The sequence below is a fragment of the Ambystoma mexicanum genome, chromosome 1q (genome assembly GCF_040938575.1).
Source record: "Ambystoma mexicanum isolate Mex_15411 chromosome 1q, UKY_AmexF1_1, whole genome shotgun sequence".
Classification (NCBI taxonomy): Eukaryota; Metazoa; Chordata; class Amphibia; order Caudata; family Ambystomatidae; genus Ambystoma; species Ambystoma mexicanum.
Genome location: NC_090922.1, coordinates 146,184,175 through 146,210,147, shown reverse-complemented (window position 1 = coordinate 146,210,147; position 25,973 = coordinate 146,184,175). Strand labels below are relative to the sequence as shown.

The 25,973-nt window shown below is 43.4% G+C and overlaps 1 protein-coding gene and 1 long non-coding RNA gene across 2 annotated transcripts in view; one reads left to right on the top strand and one right to left on the bottom strand.

Annotated features, from left to right (window-relative positions):
* The window catches only part of LOC138521051 (hepatocyte nuclear factor 4-beta-like), a 395,333-nt gene that overhangs the window by 139,093 nt on the left and 230,267 nt on the right, over positions 1–25,973 (bottom strand). The gene's annotated exons all lie outside the window — the stretch shown is intronic.
* LOC138525981 (uncharacterized) lies at positions 10,937–15,648 on the top strand. Its single transcript, XR_011283459.1, has 3 exons — positions 10,937–11,087; positions 14,167–14,317; positions 15,160–15,648. It is a non-coding gene; the product is annotated as an uncharacterized lncRNA (long non-coding RNA).

The following is a 25,973-nucleotide window of genomic DNA, read 5'->3' as shown; positions in this document are numbered from 1 at the left end:
CTAGTGTGAGCCTGGACTAATATTAACTAGATACCACTCACCCTGAACCTCTGAAAGGGAATTAAAAGCGTTTCCAGCATATTTCTCATTCATTGCCAGCACATATCAAAGCATTTTGGGCCTGTGATTTCAAAACTCCTACCTGTTTTCTGTTGTCTAAGCTTGCTGGATTGAACTGATTACATTGATTGCATTTCTGAGAACTGTGTGCTTTCCTCCCATTTCCTTGCATTGCATAAAGAGGGGGGGAGTGAATAGCCAGAGAAAAGTGATTACATTGTTTGGTTGAAATCATATTGCGTATTTTCTGTACTGCATTCATTGAATATTGCATCCACCTGAGCTTACATAAAGCATCCTCTACCACATTATACTTTTGTTCCTATTTACCAGTGTGCTACCCTATCCATTTCATGTCAACTCATTAGTGATTATAGAAGTGTGCTAGTGTCAGATTCTCCGTTGTTGATCTTTATCATATCAGATTAAGTGTGATATTCAATTATTAATTTATTATAAAGTGTCATATATATATCTATTGTTTAAAGTATCAAATAAACCCTTTTAACTTGCAAAACAGAACTACTTCTTGGCTCAGTGGGGTCAGGGGGATTCCAAGAGAGGGGTGTTATATAGGGGTAGTCATCCAGAACGCATGAACTGGACCTAAAGATATATCAATAAGGGTTTTCATTCAGTATTCTAGACTAGGCGTTAACTTAGCTGTAGTGCTGAATTGAATCCTCTTACAACCTTGAACAAACTAGACAGTAAATACAACAATTTCAGCATAGAGAACACTGTAATGAAAGTCTCTGCTTCAGTAAAAACCCTCGGAGTACACCTGGACTCTACCCTGTCCATGGATAGACAAGACAGTTACATCTCATCATCAGCAGCGCTCACAACCTCAGCACAGTCTCACAGACCTATACGTGACCAATACTCCCCCAACTTAAATCCCTGCCTTTAACAGAGCCAAAACGGGGGCTGGGGGTCCAGCTTTGAAGTGTTAGCACCAAAATCCTGAAACTCATTACCACTCAAACTCAGAAAAGAAACCTCTCTTATGGCTTTCAGAAAAGCGCTGAAAACCAGACTATTCAAGTACGCTGCACTTTCACTGCCGTTCCCCTGTAACCCTGGAACACGAATACTGTTTTTTGTCCTATAACATCTGTATCACTCCGTGAGAGCTGTATTTATGTAACCTGTACCTATGTGAATATTCTGTAACAGCGCAACGATGCCTGAGGGCAGTTGTGCACTTTATAAATGGAAATAAATAAATAAGGGCATGCAACAACAGCATTTTTTTAAAAAAACGTTTGAATTAAAAACACAATGTAGGAAGATACTTGAGCATGCAGACAATTTGAGTGAAACGTGCCTAATGCACATGGTCCGAGTCCGTGACCACCTGGCTCCGGAAGTTAATCTTTTTGGTTTGTTTTGGTCTATGTTTGTGCATTGTCGTTTGATGTTAGATTTTTAAGATCCAAATGTTTGCTTTAAATTTGTGCAGGTTATGAATTGCATGATCTCTGACCTCACTGCCGGATTCTCGCGGGGAAGAGGGAGGGCGGTATGCTGCAAACAAATTATAACAGAAGGACTTCCACTATTTTCCTTAGCCATTTTGTACCAGATGCTCATGTGTTTCTGCAAACATTCTTACTAAAATGTGTGAAACATTAAAAAGCATCTCCCAAGCGATGTAGGCTTGCAATATTTTAATGCGGCTTTACCAGCAGCAAACCTGCACCGCAGCAGTGAAGAGACAACAGCCTAGGACAGGAGACTGCAGCCTCACGTTCACCAGGTGTGCTAGAAAACAATTTCCACAAGAACTAGCCAGCCTAGTCAATGGAGAGGGTTCACAGGAGTCACCGTCCAAAACATCTGTAGCGCTGCAGCTTTCAGAACTCCTCGCCTATCAAATGTGTTACATTTAAGCACTGCTTGCCCGATTCACAAATGGATATCACACACGCAAATTGACTAACACCAAGAAAATTATACAATTTGAGCGTGCACAAAAATGCATGCAATTCACAATGATGAGCGAGGGAAAAATGAACTTTTCTGTGCAACCTACAGGGGCGGCTCATCCATAATTTGTGACAGGGCCTCGGCCCACCAATTTTGGATGGGCTGCGAAGCCAGCCCAGTGAAAACAAGAAGCGCTCCCTCAGCTGCAAAAAGCAGCTGAGGGCGTGCTCCTGGGCTGGCTTGAACTGTCAAAGGGAAACACTACTGGTGATCAAGCTTTTTATTTGGGAATGAATCAAGAGGCCTGCTGACCAGCATGGCTTCAGCCAGTCTGGTTACGTTTTCTGCCTCTGGCATGGCATTTTGTACTGGGCATTTATGAAAAAGCAAGCATGAAAAGTGTTATTATGGGGCTAGACTGGCATTTTGATGCAGCAAGTCTATCCCTTACCGTGGCATGGCCTTTTGACTGGGCATCTATGATAAAGCAATAATAAGTGTACTTACATTTTGAAATTGTTTTCTTATAGTGGCATGGCATTTTTAATGGCAAATCCAACTGGAGTATTTTCTTATGTGTGGATACTGCCATACATTGGCAGAGTCAGCTGGAGATGTTTGCTTATAGTATTATTACTGGCATTGTGCCCAAAGCAGATATGGGTATGATCTTACATTGGTATGCTGGCCTATATAGGTGCAGCCAGCATGGAAATGTATGCGCACAGCCAGCATGGAAATGTTTTTTATACTGGCATATTATTGTGGAGAAAGGCATCAACAAAACGGTTGCAAAATCTTCCTGCTCACTGTGGGTGACTTGCATCTAGTGGATTTTTTCATGTGTTAACCTACAAAACAATCTCTCTTTTTTACCTAATTTGTCACAGAAAGTGTGCTCTATAATACACGTTTGAACCCATTATTCAAAAACCTCTCTCAAGGGAGAAGACCATGAGGCCCTCCTGTTTGCTTTGGGCGCCCTCAGTGAACTCGGTCACTTGCAAATATTTGTGGCAAATATTTAAGCCCCACCAATTACAAAATGTATCAGCCGCCACAAGCAACATACTTGCATAACTTGCACATCTACAAAATGTTCCTAGTCACAAAAAGGTGGGTTCAAAAGCCGTGAAAACAGTGTTGGTTTATGGGCAATGAGAGTGGCTGTGGAGTGTCAAAGGAGAGGAAGCGCACTCAGGTAAAGACACAACAAGGACGACAAGTACCATTTAGGTGGTAAGCAATGCGTTGCTCAGATTTCCCCAGACTCTGAGCTACCACTGCACCAAGCAGAGGCCCGGCAGCCAAAGTCGCCTGCAGCAGTGACTGTATATTCAGGCTGCCTTTTGCAAGGTATGTTTTCTCATGAACAGGCCATACAATGTTCACACCTATTTCAGTGGGCAAGATGTACTTCCTACTGTTTGCATACATTGCCACCTGCCCCTTGTGCTACCCACGTCTATTGCTTGAACGAACATGCATGGGTATTTGCAAAAATCTAGTTGCACATACATCCACGTGCGTTCCTAACGAACCTTGCATTTTTTCATGCTGCTTTTGTAAAGGAGAGTCTTTGTGCCCACTTTGTCCTTGCCTGGTGTCAGCTGTTCCAAAGGATTCTGTGCTCCCTGGATTTCCACACTCACGCATCAGATGTGAGCATAACCTGCACACTTACCATTCTGCTAATATTGCACAGGGATTCCCATCTGAAACTCTGATTATTTTAGCATTCCTTGCTGAATCTCTCTATTGGCTCGCTTATGACTTTTGTGGTCATTTTTAAAAGCCATGTTTTGGGCCAAATATAATATTTTGTGTAAGCTACTTTTGTGGTTTTCTTTTTCAAGGGTCATGAAACTAGATGCACTCACTTTTAATATCTTGTCCCAATTGCAGTTTGTCCCCCCAGGTGTGTAAACGTGCTATTCCATTCAGTCATTGAATCATTTATTACCCAACCTCTACCTCCCTTCATCCAGAGATTCCTGTAATCCCTTCTCTCCATTTTCCATTTGACCTCCTTAATCTAATCTTCCCATTCCTTCATCTACCTCTAATTACCAGCCTCAGTGCTTTAAGTGGGCCGGAGCCTGCCGGGGCCGTGCACTGCCAGTCTCCAAAACGTGGGGCTGAGCCCCCCCACACCATGGCAGGACGCATTATCCCGCCACGGCCGCAGCCGCGGTGGGAGATGCGCCCGTCAGTTCAACGTTAGGCAAGTGGACAGAAGTGCCAGCCAGCCACAGCGTCGCTGAGGCTGGCTGGAACTTCTGTCAGTCACTGCAACTTCCCTGATGACCCCCCATCTGAGGGGTCATCAGGGAAGTTACAGTTCCTTTGTTTGCCCTCGCCAGGTCACTGACCCTCTGTGAACCTGCAGGCTCCATGAGCTAATATGTAGATTAGATCACAGAGCCTGCGGGTTCCCAGAGGGTGAAAGACGCCTTGGGCTCTGTGATCTCTGCTCAGAGCAGCGATCACTGAGCCCGAGGTGCCTGTCTCCTTTGGCAAATCTTTATAAAAGATGCCTTGAACTGTGTACGTTTCAAGCCATCTTTTATAAACGTAGAAATATTTCTACTTTTATAAGAGACGGCTTGAAACGTACACAATTCAGGGCATCTTTTATAAAGCTTTGTCGACGGACAAAGCCACCTTGGGTTTTGTCCGTCCTCAACGCTTTATAAAAGATGGCTTGAATTGCGTACGTTTCAAGCCATCTTTTATGAACATAGAAATATGTTACAAATGTCTCTGTTTATAAAAGGTGGCTTGAAAAGTACACAAACCATAGTAAGGTAAGCACACAAGTGTGCGTAACCTACTATGGTTTGTGCACTTTTCAAGCCACCTTTTATAAACATAGAAATATGTAACATTGCTATGTTTATAAAAGAAGGCTTGATAAATACACAAACCATCCCTAGTAAAAAAGAAATCCACTTTTTGGATTGTTTTGGGATTGCTTCTGGCTTGTTTTCAAGCTGCAGATTTTTTTTGGATTTATTTTGGATTTTTTGGGGATTTTTTCAAGCAAGGATTTATTTGCCTTGGGTAGGAGGATTTATTTTGGAGTTTTACTGACTTGTTTCTCAGTAAAAACAATCCACTAACACTAATTGGCAGGCAAGCATTTCTAAAGGATTTATTTTGGAGTTTTACTGACTTGTTTCTCAGTAAGAACAATCCACTAACACTAATTGGCAGGCAGGCATTTCTAAAGGATTTATTTTGGAGTTTTACTGACTTGTTTCTCAGTAAAAATAATCCACTAACACTAATTGGCAGGCAGGCATTTCTAAAGGATTTATTTTGGAGTTTTACTGACTTGTTTCTCAGTAAAAACAATCCACTAACACTAATTGGCAGGCAGGCATTTCTAAAGGATTTATTTTGGAGTTTTACTGACTTGTTTCTCAGTAAAAACAATCCACTAACACTAATTGGCAGGCAGGCATTTCTACAGGATTTATTTTGTATTTTTTTCATCTTGTTTCTCAATAGAACCAATCCAGCAACACTACACATTTTTACTGCATTTATTTTGGATTCTTTTGCAAGCAAGGCTACATTGGAAGATTTATTTTTGATTTTTTCCAACTTGTATCTCTGTAAAAACAATCCAGTAACATAGGCACACATTTTTACTTCATTTAAATGTTGGAAAAATAATGTCAAACTGCACTTAACTAATTTCTCCAGTAAATAATGCCCAGTCGCTATCATTCAGGGTGTATCAATTTGCAGCAATGGGTAGAAGGAATGCTAACACCTCGGCCATCCCATCTCCCATCGCGCCACCTGACTCGCTGGATGGTGGCTGACTGTCTCCTGCCTGCCACCCGGTACAGCTGTACCCCTCCTCTGTGCTCCTCTGTTTACCACCCCTGGCTGTATATCTGTTCTGTTACGTTTGAAAAAAAAGAATGCACCCGCAATTACTATTTTATTTGTTTCTTTTATTTATTGGATACTTTGTAAGTCCCCTACACATAAAATGGTGTTTCAAGGCACCTCAAGACAAAATAAAGGGGGCAGGAGAGAACAAGGGAGAAAGATAACAACATTCCGGCTATGCCTTGTGACATTTGGATCATTGGCAGCAAACCATGCCTGAATAGCCTACTGTCTCTACCCCAAACAATAAATACTATGTATGGTACTCTTAAATAATTTACATTTCTTATGCAGATGTAAGTAAACCAAGCAGAAAAGAAGCAGAAAAGAAATAATATGATTACCAGGTGGGGCTAGTGGCCGGCACTTGCTTCTGGCAGGCACTGGGCCACGATGGGGGGTTAGGCCAGAGTCCTAGGTGAGGCTTGTGCTGGCCCGAGCTCCGCTGGGATCTCCTAGCTCTAGTCTCCCCACCTAAGAAAACACTCCTTTTGGGTTTAGCTTTAAAAATGCCATATCACAGTGAGAAAACATGTCCAAACTGGATGTACAATGTAGGCCAGTCTTATAGTCAGGCCTGGCCGAAGAGGTATGGGGGCCTAATTCAACATGATGGTTGGGGGACCCTTTGCTTACAATGCAAAACAGTCTGAGGCACCTGTGGGGTGCATACATCATAATGGAGAGCAAGAAATACAGCCATGGGTTAATAGCTGCCGATTTTCCCATTGCACTTGCACGATGCAAATGCAACGTGCCTGAAGATCCTCTGTCTGTTCTCCCTTGTCTTCTCCCCTAAATTGCACTGGTAAAACTGCAAAATCGCTGACGGGCCTATTTGCAGTGTCTCAACTGTTAAATGTATATTACACACTTACTGTGCCTCTGGAGACTATTATCGTCTCAGAATTTCAAGGTATACTAGACTGGGGGCAGCAAGATCAAAATGATTTTCCCATGATAAGACACTTTAGGGAAGTGGTGAAATCAGGATTGGAGTCCAGTCTTGCAATTAAAGTACTTAACCACATATCTTCCCAGCTACAGCTTGTGGACATGTCTGGGTTTTGATGGAGATGGCTTAAAAAGTATGCAAATCACATGATAAACCACGCTGACAAACATTTCCTTATAGAAATATGTGTAACACGAAAAAGAAAAAAAACACAATTTTTGTTGCCCCAACCCATCCTCCTCCCCATTTTCACTGGAAAGCTACAAGTACCAGAAGTAATATAAGCCCAATCTCCAAGTAAAAACCACTGAACAGGTTATCATGCCATGTTCATTCTAGAGAGGAGTGCCTGCTACCTTTTTTGTATTTTTTCAAGGAACTTGGGGTTGGTCATCCTCCATTACCTGGGGGGGAGAACACAGACGTGGACCCCTTGCTCACTGTGCTCAGAGAGGCACAGCTCCACCTCACTGATGGGACCCAACAAGGCTGAAACACGTGTATGGGGTTGCTGTTGGTACTCTTGTTCAAAGGAGGTTTCATTTTGGTGCTGTAGTGTCCTTGTGGGCGGGACAAAGACTGATATGCAAATGGATATTCCTCCTTTGTGAAAAGTACAGTGAGCAAAAAGTGATGGCTGCGGACTCTCAAGTGGGTAAAAACCATTGAACAGGTTATTATGCCATGTTTATTCTAGAGAGGTGTGCCTGCTACCTCTTTTGTATTTAAGCTCCATGGGGTTTGCAAATGTGATTAGACACACAACAAAATGTATTTTGTGGTAATAATATGGTCACCTACATTTAGTCATTGTTTGACTAATAAAGAGAATGCAATTTAACTGTGCTGTTCATAAAAAAATGTGTTTTAAAAAAGAGTTTCTGAGGAGAGTGGGGTTAAATTTGCTGGGTATACACTCTGTTCTATGTATAGTTATGGTATTCTGTTAAATGTCTTAATTTTGACACCTTACCACAGCGTTTTAAATGAGTGCTCTTTCCTGCTTATTTAGTTGGGAGTCGGCTTGTTTTGGGCTTCTTTTGCAGGGTCATTTGGCTTTTTTTTCTCGGGCCTGGCAGCGTGGGCAGCAATGGCGGCGGAAGAAGAAGATACGATGGTGGCCGTGCTCCTTGTGGGCACAAAAAACGAGATAAATACCATACCAGAGGTAAGTGTGCACACGTTTAGGGCACCTTTATTTATGTGGATGTGTATCTGGACACAATCTGGAGCACTGCGCACTCCACGAATATCGAGGGGCATGGAGGGGAGATGCGGGAAAAAAATAATCTTATTTCAAAGTCATGCTGGAAAGGAAGGAGGCTCTGACGGACTTATTCTGTGGCCCGAGGGACTGCTGAGGGAGGGTTAGAGAGGAATTCAGGAGGTGAGCCCCGGAGCAGTGTGCTGATCGAGAAACAAAGTTCACCCGTCAACACAAGCAGGCGCACTCGCCATCTAGCCCAGCACAACTATGAACTGGGGATTTATGGCACAGCCGGTTCCCCGTATGTCTCCTTCTCCCATTTCCAGGGCAGGGCACAACTGTAAACATCTGTCTACTGGGCAAAAGAGAATGGCAGTTCAATCTCACTGCTGTCTTTGAACGCGAAGCTTATCCTGTGTCATGCGTTACTTATTCACTTCAAACTGTTCAGCGCGCCATTAAAACCATCTAAACGCTGCGCCTGAGGGTTGAACACTAAACAGTTTGGTACCACAGTGACCGGAGCTGGATCTTTGAAGAAACTGTGCATGTATTGTAAAAACACATTGCAAAATGTTGCGGCCATTGACCACAGTACTGAAATTGCCAGAATCAATGACCCTGTAGAAGGGTCAGATGGGGTACTGGGTGTCACTGCCTGTTGGATCAAAGGACAGTGGCTCAGAGCAGGCAGGCAGCACGTGCATGGTCGAGAAACCCAGGTCTAAAAGGATGACTTAAGAGACCATCCTGGAGTCATCCGATGATCATCAAACTACATTAGAAGTCATTCCCACATCATCAGAAGTCATCACGCTGTTAAAGTCATCAGCAAATGTCTCAGAATGGTGGGTGAGGAATTGGGGATGGGTTTAGGATGACTTGCTGATGATGCCAACATCATCCCTATTTTAGAAAACTCTTTGTTCCTGATGATTTTAGGATGACTTGCCGATTACGTCAAGAGCATCAACAGGTTTGCCCCAGATGATTCTGGGATGACCTGCTGATTACTTGAAGAGCATGTTAAGCCCTGATGATTTGGGGATAATTCTGGGATGACTTGCCGATTACTACAAGAGCATCACCATGAAACATGTTTATGTATCGCAAACTATTCTTAAAATTGGGCTTTTTTCGCTGCCGGCTGTCCCCGGGATAACCACAAGTTGGCGCCCCTGGTACTGGGTGCTGCACCGGGAAACATCCAAGATGTATTGAACATGTAAAACAAAACGTTTCATGAAGTAAAATATTTCCTGATATTTGTTCAGATTCAATATAGCCTGCATACGAAAGGAACACAATTGTAAAAAAAATAATACTTGTTACTATTTCAGTTCGTGCACACCATACTCATGTGTCCAGCAAATGGCAGCTTCTAAATACGTTCAGCACTATGACTATTAAAACACTATTTGAAATGCATACACAGCCAGTCTTACTGTTTTCGCTTGTGCAACATATAACCATTGTCCCCATTTGTACCCTGTACATCAAATTATATATATACTGGATAAGTGAACGAACTTGCTGTTGTTTGATGGGCTGATTTCCTGAAATGGCGTACGACCACAATATATATATATATATATATATATATATATATATATATATATATATATATATATATATATCATGGCCTGCTGTAGCGGCCATGTAGTTATGGTTAAGTTGCTAAACCCATAGGAAATTAACCATAACGTCCCCTTAACAATGTTTTTTATTGAATGAATATATATATATATATATATATATATACACACACACACACACACACACAGCACTGTGTAATAAAAATGCGTATCCGGGACACACAGATCGTTGAAAACGTGTAACTGTCCTAATTTTATGTTTGCATTCTGGGACTTGTAGTCTTGCCGTTGTAATGGCGCTACAAATCCCGGAATACAAATAAAAAAATATATAGGCATTGCCCTGTAGGCCAGTCCAGGCCTGGCAGCATCCTGGCAATGTAGACATGGCTCTCTTCATATGAAATCGTGCAGGTCAGGGCATGGGACCATTGGTGGAGGGCTTTGCAGTTCCCTCACTGGGCTGTCTCCATGTAGCTTTCATCTCGGGTCAGGTTGCCTTGGCAGACCTGCTGGGCTGCAGGTGCTCCATTTTTAAAATGTAAACTGCTTTTCACTTTACCGAAACATGGGCCCAATTCTGAAGTCCATGTAAAATTGGAAAAGTATTGTTCCTTGGTGGAACAACTCTTTTCCTAAAAGCACCGTATTCTGTGACATTAAGAATGTGGGGGTACAGACATCAAAGCTTCCAGTGTCCCTAATATGGCCTGACAATGGCCATAGTGCCTCTGAGGAGTGCAGGACAGGCACTGCCTGGGGATTCTCCTTGCAGAGCGCGAAAAGGAGTTAAAATACGGTGCCTGTGAGGTATCGTTAACATCTATTGTGCAAGTCTTTCCTATGTAAGCTGCACATTTCCCAGATGGCTGTACCACTTTTCTGATTTACTGAAAGCATAAAGACACTTTTGTAAGTCAGAAATGGCAGAGTTTTGAGAAATGCTCAGAAATTAGAAAATGGCAGTTTTGAGAAATGTTCAAAGTGACACCTGAGAGAATTGTGTCTTTATTTAAAAGTTTTCAAGCTTCAGATTTTTTTTCCATTTATTTTGGATTTGGGGGATTTTTTCCAAGCAACGATTTGTTTGTCTTGGGCTGCAGGAGTTTTGGGGATTTTTTTACTGACTTCTTTCTCAGTAAAAACAAGCCACTAACACTACTTTTTATTTTAACTTAGTATATGTGTGTTTTCTCTATGTTTCTGAATTGTGCTGTTTCTTACTTTTGAAACCCACTCATGGCGTTTACATGTGCGCTTGCTTTTTTCGGTTAATTTGGGTGGGTCAGCTTGTTTTGGGCTTTTTTCGTACGGCGATGCAGCGCGTTTTTTCCTTCCACCTGGGAACACTGGACACCAGCTGAGCAATGGCGGACGAGATTCGAGCGTGGATCATGCTGCTGGGATCGATAAACAAAGCCAGAATCATTGGGTAAGGAGCTGATGTACACGTTTTAGGCTTTATTTCAGAGTGAGCCTTTTGCATAGTGAGGAGTGTGTCTCTCGGGAGTCAGACAGGTTGTGTTGATTTATGAGGCAGACTCTGCCTTTGTAGTGCGCGCTCCCCACGTCCAGCGCCCCCATCCGCCTCCTTGGACCAGCGACGCCATTTCTCCGTGAGCCTCCAAGCAGGGAGCACTGTTGCAGACCCTTGGTGTATATCATATGTTCTCCTGCTAAAGGCCGGCACAGTGCGTGTATCTGCAGGACACCGGGATGGTTTCCTTCCCTGGATAACAGGCTGCTGGCACATTTCATTACTTTCACACGGCGCAGCTCTAACCTGCTTTACAAGTGATATTCAAGCAGGCTAGAGCTTTACAGGAGAACATATAATATACACACGTGTCTGCAACATTGTGCTCCATTGTTTTCATACGACTTCAATGATCCAGCGTCATATATGCCAGCTATGGCTTTTGGGAGTTTCAGTCCAAAACACATCAACGTACCATGCAGCTGCAATTGTACTCGGAGCTGGGATTGGGTGTATGTGTATCATAGGCAGTGTGGGAGGGAAGGGGTGCAGTGGGCGCGCCTAGACCTACTGCAATTGATTTACTGGCACAACTGCACTTTATCACAAAACCAGCTGAGTTTTCGAGAGGGGCCGTTGTATAGGACATGACTCATGGGTGGCACCTCAAAGAAAAGGAGCCTACAGTCGTAAATCCTACTTTGGAAGCTGTGCAGTTAGAGCAGCATCTGTGGGGTTCGATGGGGGGGGGGGGCTAATTTAATGAATATGTTGACCCAACTGTGCATTTTGAAAGCTCACTGAGGCCACGACTGTATTCAAAACGACCACATCCCTTTCAATTTACCCGCATTTGGCTGTCCTCTAAGAAATTCATACAGATTAAGAAAGTTCGTGCATATGTAGCCCCTTTTTCCCCAGGTCTAACTTGGGAGCCTGCACTTGAATGGGACAATAAGTGGGGGGGGGGGGGGGGGTGGTTTGGAAAGATAGCCACAAGGATAACCTGAGGCGTTTCACACAGTACACATTAGCTCTACATCGTGTGCCATCATCTGGGTGTAGTTGGTCACAGCTGTTTCACTGCATTCGGTGAAAGGCCGTTTTGCCAGGTTTTTTTGCTGCATTTTTGTTATGGGGTTTGGGGTAGGGGAAAATTAAGTAATTGTGGGTGTTGGGAGTGCGCCCCCATAGATAAATGGGGCAAAATGGGCAGGCGCCGTGGTGGTCCATCTCCCCTTGAATCATCTTTCCCTTCCCTGTTGATGCTCTACATTCATGACTGCCTCTCCCTTGCCAGATGCCTTAGAAATATTGCCTTCTGCTTTCCTTAGTGGGCTGAAAAGTAAATGTGGGCGGGGCGGTAGGCGCAGCAGGCGTGGCGGGAGGCTTGGCCCCACCCCTCAACCAAACACTATGCCCCATGGCGCTCAACCAAACACTATGCCCCATGGCTCCCCCACCCCTCAACCAAACACTATGCCCCACGGCCCCCCCCACCCCCAACCAAACACTATGCCGCATGACACCCACCCCTCAACCAAACACTATGCCCCATGCCACCAAGCATGCACCATGCATACATACTCATACAGACCCAAACCCCCCCACACCCAACTCGGCACACAAACTCACAAGCATACACCAATACACTATGCACCCATACAGACCCGAACTCCCCACCCCCCAACTCGGCACACAAACTCACAAGCATACACCAATACACTATGCACCCATACAGACTCGAACCCCCCCACCCCCCAACTCAGCACACAAACCCACAAGCATACACCAATACACTATGCACCCATACAGACCCGAACTCCCACCCCCAACTCAGCACACAAACTCACAAGCATACAGACCCCCAACTCACCATACAAACTCGCAAGCACATTCAGGCAGTCGCGACACACACTCCCCCTCCGCATCTCAACACACACTGAACTTGCACACAAACACATTCAGGCAGACCCGACACACACCCCACCGCTGCATCTCAACATACACTGAACTTGCACACAAACACATTCAGTCAGACCCGACACACACACCCCCTCCGCATCTCGACACACACTGCACTTGCACACAAACGCATTCAGTCAGACCCGACACACACCCCAACCCCGCATCTCAACATACACTGAACTTGCACACAAACACGTTCAGGCAGACGCGACACACACCCCAACCCCGCATCTCAACATACACTGGACTTGCACACAAAAACAAACATTCAGGCAGACCCGACACACACCCCACCCCCGGATCTCAACATACAAGCAGCACAAAGATCCAACAAACACACACGCTCGGAAGACAACAAAGACTTTCCTAATGGAGGGGGCCGATGCTGCTTGCCGGCCGCCCTCCATTAGGAAAGTCTTTGTTGCTGGCGGGCCGGACAAAACGGCATGGCTGGCCGCAACTGGCCCGCGGGCCTTATGTTATGCACCCATACTTTAGGGTATATCCTACTTTTTTCATCTTAACACTTCCAGACTTGTTCAGTTGCTTCGTTGAACTGCTTTGTGGCTGAAGGCAGACCTGGTTAAGACATTTTTTTTATCACAGCAGTAGTGGGTTTACAACTCCAATTAAGTAATTAACTCTTAGAATACTGCTTTGAAAATCACAGGCAGGCACTTTAAGCGCAGGCACTTTAAGCGCAAAGTCTGATAAGGCTTGATTAAAGTGAGCTCAAAGTTCCCATAAGGAGGTATTTTGGGAGGGGCAGGATCTGGGTGTAAATGGCCATAGGGATTAAAATGACCATGGGCAGTCAATATTTCGGCAAATAACCAAACGCCTACTGGCTTTGTGTGCCTAGGTGTTCACCATTTCAGAAGTTCAGGTAAGACTGGCACCTGCCCGAGACACTTCCATGGGTGGGTTCCTAACAAACTTCCTTACTTGCTGGGCTGTGTCTGGGTACCCATCTGGCTCCCTGCGCTGGTTCCGGGTCTTGGTAATTGTCATTAGAATGCGTACTGTATTAAAATGTGTAATATTAATATTTGTGCTATTATTTCAGCATACTGGGACACAGTGGATTCCTGTCAGCAGGTAGCAGTTGAGCACTGCTTGGAACTGGCCGTTCAGTGGATATAGAGGAGGCGGACAGGAGCCACAGAAAAAGTTTTCCCGATACAAATCCCAACCCTGGTCCATCAACTGCATCAGAGGTAAGTGCCATTGGAGTTAACCAAAAGTTGGTTTGTGCCCTTATGAAATAAATAAATGCTTTTTCTCTATCCAAATACTATCGGTTGTAGGCTTCTGTGTCTCCACCCCAATCTCAAACCCTCCTCCCCAACATTCCTATGAAGCCATAGGGCTTCTAGACGACTGTGTCAGAGGGTGGGAAAAGGTAGCTCAAATACTGTGGCTCATGTATTAACCGGTTATTGTCCATCACTCATTATATGCCCACATGCAAACATATTGCTTTGTCCATTACTTATGACCAGTTAAGCTTCAAATGTCATAGTGGTGTCCTATGTTATTTTTTTAGATTGTTACAAAAGCAAGCACGCACATAGTTAAATTCCCATAGGTATATAATATCGGCATCAGTTGGCCCGGGAGCCAAATTTAGCTCCTGGTAAGCATGGTGTAAAGCTAACCAGGCTCTTCAAGGCTACAAACAGGGCTAAATAGCCCCCAGCTCCGCTCAATTTCAAACCCTGTGTATTTGTTTTGCTTGTATGGCTCCTTTACCAATGCACTGTCCATGGGGGAAACACGAGATTGGTAATTTCTTCACAATATACCAATTATGGAAAGAAGATAAACGGAGAGCCACTTCCTGGGGAAGTGACACTAATCTATATTAAATTCTAAGGAATTGCCATGGTTTCAACCAGATTTACAGCTTTGAGAAATGTAGTAATTCGAATTACGAAAGCACATTAGAGGGTGTACAGTGAAAATTGCCTATGCTTTATTTCTCACAGCCATGTGTCAACCAAAAAGTACTTTGCTTGCTCTTTTCAAACTTTTTACACAAATCTTTTTTGCGTTTCAGAATGTATCCATGTTAAAGCCAGGGAAATGGGCTTTCCAGTACTCTCTGCATCCGAGTGCAGAAAAGCCCTCCAACACAAAATTGGGAACTACCGGATGAAGAAGGAGCCAAACCTCGTCTTTTCTACACAAGTGTAGTTCCACATTCCCTTGCTCTTTTGCCTCGTCCTGGATACTAGTGTGACTCCCTGGACTGGTTCTCTTTCCCCTCTCAACCTTGCTCCCTGGGCTGGTCCCCACCGGACTCGCTTGCTCCCTAGGCTGGGCCTGTATACTCGTGTGACACCCCTGGACTGGTTCCGTGTCCCCTATCACCCTTGCTCCCTGGGCTGGACCGAATCTGACTGGTTCTGGGTCCCCTCTCACCCTTTATTTTTAAATTGTGAAGCACCCGTGTTTGGGATTGCTACAGTTGTGTTTTTGTGCTATGTACACAGTGTCCGATTGAACCTCTGCCTCTTTTTAATAAATATAGTCGGGGAAAAAAAAACGTGTCGCTTCTTTTTAAATATAGTTTATATGCCATTACATGGTCTTGACTTTCATGGCCATTTTACCTAAATGACTGTGACCTAATTAGTCATCACTATTGTTCTAAAGGCAATTCAAAATGCAACTCTCTGAAATGGGCAGCAATTAAGCCACAGTGACGCTTTTAAAGCCCAATTCAACAAGGTGCACCAAATGTGTTTTTAAGCATTTCTTTTCAGGATTATAGTAAACATTATTTTTGTTAAAACTCCTAAATTTATTTCCAGCTCATAAACCGAAACAATGCCTATATTGTTAAAGAATATTTTTGGGATTGCTTTGTTGTTTTGATTTGTAAAGTATTATTTGGTGACTACATTAATTGCTTTTGGATTTCAAAAGGTTTATTTGGGGATTGCATTGCATTGCTTTTGGATCTCTACGAGGGTACATTTAGCCAAAAGGAAGCCAGATGTAATCCGTTGCTTTTGTATTTATTTAGGGATGGCACTGCTTTAGGATTTTTATAGGATTGTTTGGGGATTGCATTGTTTTGGGATTTTTGCTGGATTGTTTGGGGATTGGATTCTTTTTGGATTTTTAGTGGATTGTTTGGGGATTGGATTGTTTTTGGATTTTTAGTGGATTGTTTGGGGATTGGATTGTTTTTGGATTTTTAGTGGATTGTTTGGGGATTGGATTGTTTTTGGATTTTTAGTGGATTGTTTGGGGATTGGATTGTTTTTGGATTTTTAGTGGATTGTTTGGGGATTGGATTGTTTTTGGATTTTTAGTGGATTGGATTGCTTGGATTGTTTTGGGATTGCATTCCACTGAGGATTGCTAATTAACATATTTCAGGGTGCATGAAGCCAAAAAGAAGCCAAAAGCAATCCTCTCAGTACAATGGGAGTTTCTGGAGTTAAATAGGATTTAAAGAGGATTTAAATGTTTGGGAAAATCCAGTAGCAATCCACTTTCAATCCAGATTTTTTTGGTAGGGATAGTAGTACGCATACAAATACATAAATGCTCACATACATTTATATATTTGTTTGCGCACCCTACTATGGTTTGTGCACTTTTAGGCCACACCCACAGTGGATGCCACGCCCCCAAACGAGCCCCCCCTCAATTTCTTACCCCACTTAAAGCACTGACCAGCCTCCTTTCTCAATTACCCCAGAATGGGCGTTCTCCAGCTCCCTTCTCCCGCGACTCTTCATTCCGTTTCCACCTGTCCTTTCACCTAAATGTCAACCCTCGGTGAACGCTACTCCGCCTAATTCCCCCTCCTTCTGCGAGTATATATTGGGTGGGGCATTCCTTTTCGAGGGCCTTGGCATCAGCCGTCTCGCATCTCAGTGCTGTCACTGTCCATCTTTAAATTTGTGTCGTTTTGGGCATTTCCCACGCAACGAAGGCTCAATGCTTTATATAGAGCTCTCCTTGTCGTGTCCATCATGTCCATACTTCCCTACAGTAGCCTTGAATGCGTGCGCACGCCCATACGATGCGCACAACGACCCCTTTCTCTTCCCTGCACTTCCAGCCTTTAGGGACCATGTCCACCTTATGAAGGTTCTCTGGGACCAGATTACAGACATTTTGCACTGGTGCAAGTGGAAAGTTGCACGGTATTAACACTAGGACAACATTTTTCCTATTTCTAAAAGCACTGGGACATATTAGAAAACTGTTGACATGTGCAGTATGGCATGGCATACGCACCAGGTCAACAAAGATACATTTTCACTGCACTATTGCACCAGGGCAAAGTTTGCCCTAGTGATAATACGGAATGGTATTAGCACTAGGGCACACTTTGCCGTGGTGAAAAAACACTTGAAAATGTATGTTTCTTGCACTAGGACATTTTTTGCCTGGGGGTTTATACCATGCCAAAGTGCACTTGTCATGATGCAATTGTTTTCTAATGTGTCCCAGTGTTTTTAGAAATATGGCAAATTTGGCCCTAGTGCTAAAACCGTGCCATCTTGCACTTGTACTAGTGCAACATTTCTGTAATCTGGCCCTTGGTGTCCAGAGCCACTGTTTGAATACCGTATGAGTGCACCGCTTTCATGGTTGCTTGCACTCGTGCATTTGAATGCATTGCCTTCAAAGTTTTAATATGGAAATTAGAATGTTTACATTGTCATAAAGGCGGTGCAGGAGGCAAGCATAACCTTCCTTGGTGTCTTCCTCTGTTTTCACACTACCAACCTGTAATGTTTCCTAGAGGTTGAAGTGGGCTGGAACTAATGGGTATGTGCTTCCAACATTTCGGGCACATCTGCCATTTTCAGCAGTTAAGGGGACCATTGATGTTTTTCATTGGCATCTCCCCTATTGGGTATTTGAACTAACCGAAGTATGTAACACGCCAGTGTCACATCTTACTGAGCTATCTTGTGCACGGGATAACTTTTGTTTATTTGAGTAGACTGCTTGGAAACGAGTGTCCATTCCTGAACCGCCACAAAGCCCTGCTCGGCCGTGATCTGCGTTACGGATGAATTGCTGCAGGCGCAGCTGTCTGCACAGGTAATGGGAGGGGTTGTGTGGCTGTAGTCCTGGGCATGATGTTTAAGAGGTGCAAATGGCGGATGATTGGATATGGCAGGATGCATAAAGTTGCATGCTGTGGGGGACAATGACTGAAACCAATAGTGGCCATTTACATGCATTGCATTTCACTGTTTTCTTCAGTGTTCATAGTACAGTTGTAAAACACAACATTGAGGTTGGACTGGAGAAGAAGAAGGACCCAGTTGTGGGGTTTGAATTGGGGGATTGTGGTTGAGTATGGGGCATCTAGTGTTGTGCCTGCTGTGTGCATTGCGCCTTTCAACATTTGTCTTAGATTAATTGTTGCTAGTTGATTAGTTAGTGTTTTGGGTGAGTTGATGATCTCTTCTTCGAACCAGATGTTGATGTCTCCTTGAATGATCAGGTGTTCATGCCTAATGGCCATGTTAGTGATGGCTTCTACAAAGGTGTCTATGAATGTAGGGTCATAGTTAGGCGGCCTGTAGTTGAGTATAAATGTTATATTCTTTTGCGGGGCTGAGGTTAGGTTTATGATGAGCGACTCGCAGTTTGTGATGTTTAATGGTTGGCCTGTTGTTATTTTTAGGTGGTCCTTGTATGCTCCTCCTCTTTTTCCTTTTCTGTTGGCTTGTTTGAGATTGAATTTGTTTGGTATGCAGTCAGGCACTATGGCCTTATAGTCATGGGTTAGCCAGCTTCCAGTGATAAATAGGATGCCTATCCCTCTGTGGGAGCTGATTCTTCATTGAATAGCTCAGTTAGGTTCCGCATTAGGTTGATGTCTTCTTCGTGGTCGTCTCTCTGTGGATGTTAATGGTGTTTTTGGTTGCACCAGTTTTTGGTGATGAATGGCATGGTGGTGTCATTTCCTTCTGGTTGGTTTCTGTGTGTTTCACGACGTTCTCCCCTTGGTGTTCTTTTATCCTGTTAATGTGCTTGAGGTTCTTTGGTATCTTTGGCTGTCCGAGTGGGTGGTGGGTTGACATGCAGGGTTTTAGGTAGAACAATTTTGCTCTTTTTTCAGCAAATCAGCTTATTTTTGTTGTGCGAGCTGTTTCATCCTTTGGTGTATGTCTATTTTCAGGTGTGGTGCTCTGAGATTGTTCCATTTAGTTTGCTCTTTTTTGGTTGTTCCTTGTGCATCTGTCTTTCCTGGTGTGTGGCATAGGCGGAGGGACTTGTCTTGGGTTGGACTATTCAGCATACCGGCATATCTCTGGGGTAGGGTGTTCTAGTGGTTGTGGGCTAACCCTGGTGTTAATTGATTCCAAGGCAGGAGGGAAGATCTCTTGCTGCCTCAGACTATTCCTGCCTATCAGGGATTAGCCCTGGTGGTATGTGTCTCAAGATCAGTGATCGGGACTACGTTTGGTGGGTGTTGTATTGGGTTCACCGTAGTAATTCCTTGATGGTTCCTATTGGCTGCCTCTTCTTGTGGGGTCCTGTAGTTTATGTGGTGGTGGTTGTATCAGATTCCAAGTGGTGTGGGCCTTCCTGTGGTGATCTCTGCTGGTCTGTAATTATATCTTCCCTTGCAGGGTCCTGTGTCGCTATTACACAAAGGTAAAGTAAATGATGTGAAGTTTAAAGGTAAGTAGACTTTGTTTAGAAAGAGTCTTTTCAAAATTCAGGATTTTACCTGTTTGGGTCACAGCCAATATACAATGTCAAATGGATCTTTCGGGCCTATATTTCCCTGTTAGTACCCTAAGGACAGTGGGTGAGCTGTAACTGCTCAGCCGCAAGTTAGTCTGATATTCAAATCAATAGGAGAACTGCACAGGCTTCTGACAGGCTGCGAGTGATTCTAATCCTGATGTTGTGGTAGTAGTAATGTGAAGTATATGCCGAATGTTGAATATAAAGCCACACTTTGAGGTTATCTCGACGCCTCTCTAATTGGCTCTGAATACAGGGGAACCGGCCAACCTGAAATGTTCTGGTAATTCTGGTCATTAGCTTTCAACGTGTCTGGTTCTTACAAGGTATAATGTCAGGGGTGGCAGTACCTGGTGTCAGGTGGGGCAACGACAGCTTCAGTGGCAAAGAAAGATATCTGAAGGCAAGCAGCCGCTGGAAGAGCGCCCTGGAGAAGGTGCTTCATCTTAGCTAATGTGAACTGCTGATTCTGTCATGTGGTGCAGCTTGTTCGGAGGCAGAAGTCACAATTCCAGTTAACAGAAAGTGCAGTTTGAATCCAGAAATTGCAGTCCAGATAGAACAAAACTTTACAGAGACCCAAATGTTCGTTCAAAGTTCTTTGTTGCTTCCATATTGGTTGGCCTCGAGGTCTGTCCAGTTCCATTACTCCATTAGTCCAGTGCTCTTGTTGCGTTTTTTTGTAAGGTCTGTGCATGGATTAGGCAATGCTTTCACTGGAAGCTGAGGGTTCTTTTGGCTGATGACTCGACTGTGCCTGACAGGTTAGGAAGAGGCAGCACCAGTTACTTAGTTCCCCCCAACTGGTTCAGAAGTTCAGTGTCTGCAGACACTAGTAGAACCTCCCTATCAGATTGGTCCTGCAAGATGCAGTTAGAAAGAACCTTTGCTCTGTTCTTTTCAGTTTTGCACTACCCTCTTAGAGAGACTCATTTGCAAGCTCAACTTCAGTTGTTTGCCATAGTATGGGCATATACTTTCTGGCTAAATAGGACTTTACCCAGCGCCCAATGAATGGGCGCCTCCTTTTGAACCTTTGGCTGCCAACCAGTTTTCACATTCAAACTTTCATGGGGTTTCTTGAATTTCCTTGCTAATGGGATATACCTTGTTTTGCATGGACTTCTCCGACTGGCTGTCCGAATGCTGATATGTACATGAATTGTACTGTTCTTTTTAAAAACATTTTATTGTGTTTTAGTTCATTGAACTTTTGACAATATATTTTTAGTAAACAAGACATTGAATTCATACATTCAATTGCAAAATGTAAAATACAAAAAGCATACAATTACAATTAACAGCTAATAAAATTGTTCCAAATACATTTATATTTATCATTTGAATACCATGATTACATATTGTCACCTAAAACATAAGAACCGTGTACATATGGAATAGAACTCGTAGCTTCTAGTTTCTATCAGAACCTACTGTTTTCCACGATTTCAAGTTTTCTTAACAAAACATTCTGATAGTTGTCAATATCAGCCGGTCAAGTGGCACAGCGAGCGCTTTGACACCCGTGCAGAACCTAGCAGGTTCGAATCCCGGCGGGGCCAAACTCAGCCTTTCATCCTTGAGGTCGATAAATGAACACCACACACTGTGGGTAATAATAAGCAGCGCTCAGTAGCGCTATATAAATGCCAAATTATTAATATTATTATCACGGCAAACCAATATTTTCGGCTCAATTACGCCTGCACATGTGAAGAGAAAATACATTTTGTGTCTAATTCATCGGTGTTCTCCAGGGCTAGTGCCATCAAAAAAATCACATTCGCAATTCTAATACTAATGGATGGAGTTGACAAAATCACTGGCCACCTGTGGTTTGGATTAATTTCTGCAAAATAGTTATAATGCTTACTGAAAAACCTCTGTCTGACTGAAATGAGAGCCGGGCAAAGAGTAATCAAATGCTGTAATGTTTCTTTGCAAGTCTCCTCATGACAAAATCGACAGAAGTTTTTGTCTGGCATGATCATTTTCCACTTAGCTAATAAATCTCGGGTAGGCCAGTGATTCAGCCTGAGTCGCAAAATTGAAGATCTAAGAAATGGATTAGGTGCCTTACACAGTTAGGGCTCCATGACCCGAAATCTTTTTACAGCAAATGGATTATTTATAAAATGTTTATAAAATAAGCATGTTTTCCTTGTCTCGATCCAGTCTGCTAAGTATATTTTACATTTGGCTCGGTCTGGATCCCTAATTAAGACTTCAATAGTAACATTTGCTTGAATCAGAATTCGATAAATACTCATTCTCCAGGTCCTCACAAAAGAGTGGTTCGAGAGAAATACATATTTAGAAAGTACTTTAAGAACGCTGTTCAAGTCAGTTGAGATAAGGAATTTCCTGAGGAGGGCACATAATCGCCAGTGATATAAAGCGTTGAGCGAAATCAATCCCAATTCATATCTAAGCCACGCAACTGGAATACATTGTTGAAGATGTCAAATTTGTCTCCAGAATTTATTGGGTCTATTCTGTTAAAGAAAGTAGATGGTACATTTCTCTGGTTTCCATACCATATCATAAGCCTGCAGTGACTTTTTGATTGTATTATGTCAATGCCGGAGTTATTGAAAACTTTCCATATTTTTCGCCAATTATCTTTGAGATATGGCTGTGGTTAACTTTCACTCAAGAATCGATAGGTGGGTTCCATTATGTTTCTCTCCCTCAATTATCATTCCCAAATAAGTATAGTGAGGAACCACTTCCAGCTGTACATTTTTCAATGACCAAGACATTTTGCTAGGGGCTGTTAGTTTAGGAATATATGCTAGGATTTTTTTTTTTTTCAGATTTACAGTTAGTTGGTTCTCATCAATATAATTTGATAATGAGTCTAACAATTTTTGCAAACCGATTGGGGTTTTAGAGATGAGAACTAAATTGTCAGCATAAAGTAAAGCTCGAATCGGAATGCCATTCAGTCTGGGAGAGTCAGAAATCAAATTTTCAAATGCATTTTTAATGTCATGTATAAAAAAATTTAAAATGGATGAAGCAAGTATACACCCCTGCTTCAGTCCTCGAGATGTACAGATGGAATTTGAGAGCAGGCCCTCTGCTGTCAAGCTGACTTGAACTGACATGTTTGAGTGTAAGGCATGTATGATATCCCTCAAGGTGGATGGATAACCTGCTTTAATGAGTTTTGACCTCAAGGTGACACGAGATACCGAGTCAAATGCAGAATGGAAGTCAATAAAGGAAAAATACATTGGTTGTCTCTGAGCATGTGCCTGATTTATACAAAATAAATTGATGGTTGTCCCCATGCCAACTACAAAGCCCGTTTGATTGGGGTATTGTAGTCGTTGTTCCTGAGTCCATGCATTAAAATCGCAAAGAACCAGTCGGGCGAAGATTTTCCCCGGCGCATCAACCAGCGCTATGGGCCTGTAATTATGTCTGTATGACCAATCTCCATCTTAAAAATGGGTACAACAAAGGATTTGCACCAAGTAGTAGGGATTGTGCATTTTGTAATGATATTTCGAAAATGTTATTCAATATAATCGACCAAGAGGGAGGTTGTAATTTTAACAGGTAGGCGACAAGCCATCAGGGCCTGCTGCTCTTGAGGCACTAGATTTTCTTATAAGATCTTCAATAGTTTCTTCGGAGAAATTCAGTGTCCATTGATTTGAAGATTGAATTGTACCCTTCTTCACGGGAAGAGAAAGGCCAACAATTGGTGATGTGGAAAGTTCCCCACAGCAAAGCTTGCAGTTAAAATGAATTCAAAATCTCCAATCCGATTTTTTGGTTATCGACCCTGGTACCATGCCTTACTTAATCCCTTGACCATTTGGCTAATTTGACAATTTCCAAATTGTCCCAACGTGCCTTGAGGTGACTCAGATCTACCCAACACACTTAGGGTTAACAACACTTCCCGATTCTGACTTATTAGCCTATGGGATAAAGATATATTTATAAAATTCAGAACATTCCCTAGCATTACTCCTGTCATCTAAAGTCCTCTAATTCTTAGTACCTTGCATTGCCACCATTCTTGTCATATCTTTTCTAGTTTTGAGATATGAGGCTAACAATTTTCATTGCCTTTTTCAAACCACTGTAGGTGCAAATGTATTTTTATTTTATTTGTATTGCTTATAGCGCAAACGTAGCTCAAGAACAGCGGTGCGCTTTACAACAGGATTGAGCCAGAATTGGGCTTGGCATTTTATACAGTAAGGCAGTACTGTTGGTGGGCTAGAGATGGATTTTTATTCCTCTGGCAGGTATTGTTGGAAGAGCCATGTCTTTAGTGTTTTACGGATCTGGAGGATGGTAGGGGCATTTCCAGCCTCTACCAGGATTGAGTTCCAGATGGTCGGGACATGTCAGGAGAAGGACTCCATCGTGCGGGCTAGCTTTGACTCCCACCTTTTGATAGTTTTGCTATGTGAGGTGCGAGAGCCTCCAGAGGTGTGGTGTTTATCTGTCAAATATGTTGGTATTCTGTTTGAGCCTGCTGTGTAGGTGATACATGCAGTTTTGAATATGATCATGGTGGGGAGGCAGAGCCAGTGATGAATGCGCATTGATGGAAGGATGCAGTCAGAGTTGTGTGCACCTGTAATGAGGCAGGGTCCAGCTTGATGTGCTTACATTGAGGAAGGCCATGTGTGTGGCTGGAAGACCAGTAAGAAAGGCCTTTCCCCTATAGATGTGTGAGATAATGAGGACTTGGATCACTGTAGGGAATTCATTCCAGGGAATAAAGGGTTTATTTTGCAGAGTGTGTGGATTTGTAGTCATGAAGCTTGTGCCTTTTTGGCTATGTGCTTTTGGAAGGAAAGGCTACTGTCAACAATGAAGCCCAGGGATTTGGCTGCGTTTCACAGCTGAGGGGTGAATTCTTCCAACAACATGCTATCCAGTCATTGTTGCATGCATTGTTGTTTGATGGGACTGAAGAGGACAAATTAGGTATTGGTCAGGTTCATTTTAAGGTAAGCGTTTCAGATCTATATTTGGAACAAAGCCATGCACTCACAGAGGCAAGCAATGTTCTGGGGGCCACTGCCCTTAAGGCACAGTTGAGTTTCATCAGTGTTCTAACAGATGGCTATGTTAGGTCATTTAGAAGAGTTCCCAAGGGTTCCATGTATAGATTGCAGATGATTGGGGAGAGAATGGAACCTTCGGGAACCCCACACATGACGGTTGGATCTCAATGAGCCCATCTTTTACACCTGATGCCTAACGAATAAGTATGATGCAACTCATTTTAGGACAGTTCCGGAAAAGCTGATCCTGTCGGCGAGGAGGGAGAGGAGAATGTTATGATCAACTGTGTTGAAGGCAGCTGCGAGATCTAAGCAGACCTGGAGACACAAGTCCCAAGTGTCCATGATTCTGAGTGCATCGTTCACCACTTGGATGGTTGCAGTCCCAGTGCTGGATTTGGGGCTGCAGCCAGACTGGTAATCTTGGAGGTCAAGCTGGGTGATTTTGGCAAGCAGTTGGGTCACAAGACTTTATCGATACACTTCCCGATGAATGGGAGGCTCGTTATAGGTCTGTAGTTGGCTAGGTCCTCTGTGTTCAGCAGGGTTTTTTTTGAGAAGTCATGGTATGAGACCCGTCTTCAACATGTCTGGGAATGCACCTTTACTGAGCGAGGCATTCACAATACATAGGAGTGCGTTAAGTGCTGGGCCAGTGAATTGTTTAATTGTTTAATGAGGGATTCTGGGAGTAAGTTGTCAGTGTACGTAGTAGGTTTGTGTTTAGCAAGTGTATCTGAGAGATCCTTGGGTGAGAGGAGGGTGAAGTCTGTTCAGGAGGGCAGTGCCCGGTGAGGGATGGCTAGTGGGGATCTGTCTGGCTTTGAGGCATCAATGTGACCTTTGAATTTATGAATGTTGTCAATAAAGAATCTGTTTAAGCCTTTGCATCTCTCTAAAGGCATATACAACCAGGCCCACCAAAACCTTTAATGCACAAACCATCTATTCCATTTTACCTGTGCTCTCCATTCTGGCATACGCATCTCTTGAACATCTTGCACATAACTGAAATGCAATCAAATCCTTCTGTTTCTGACCAAAACGCTACATGCATGGCTCAAACCACCTAGTTATGGCCTGGGACCTACCC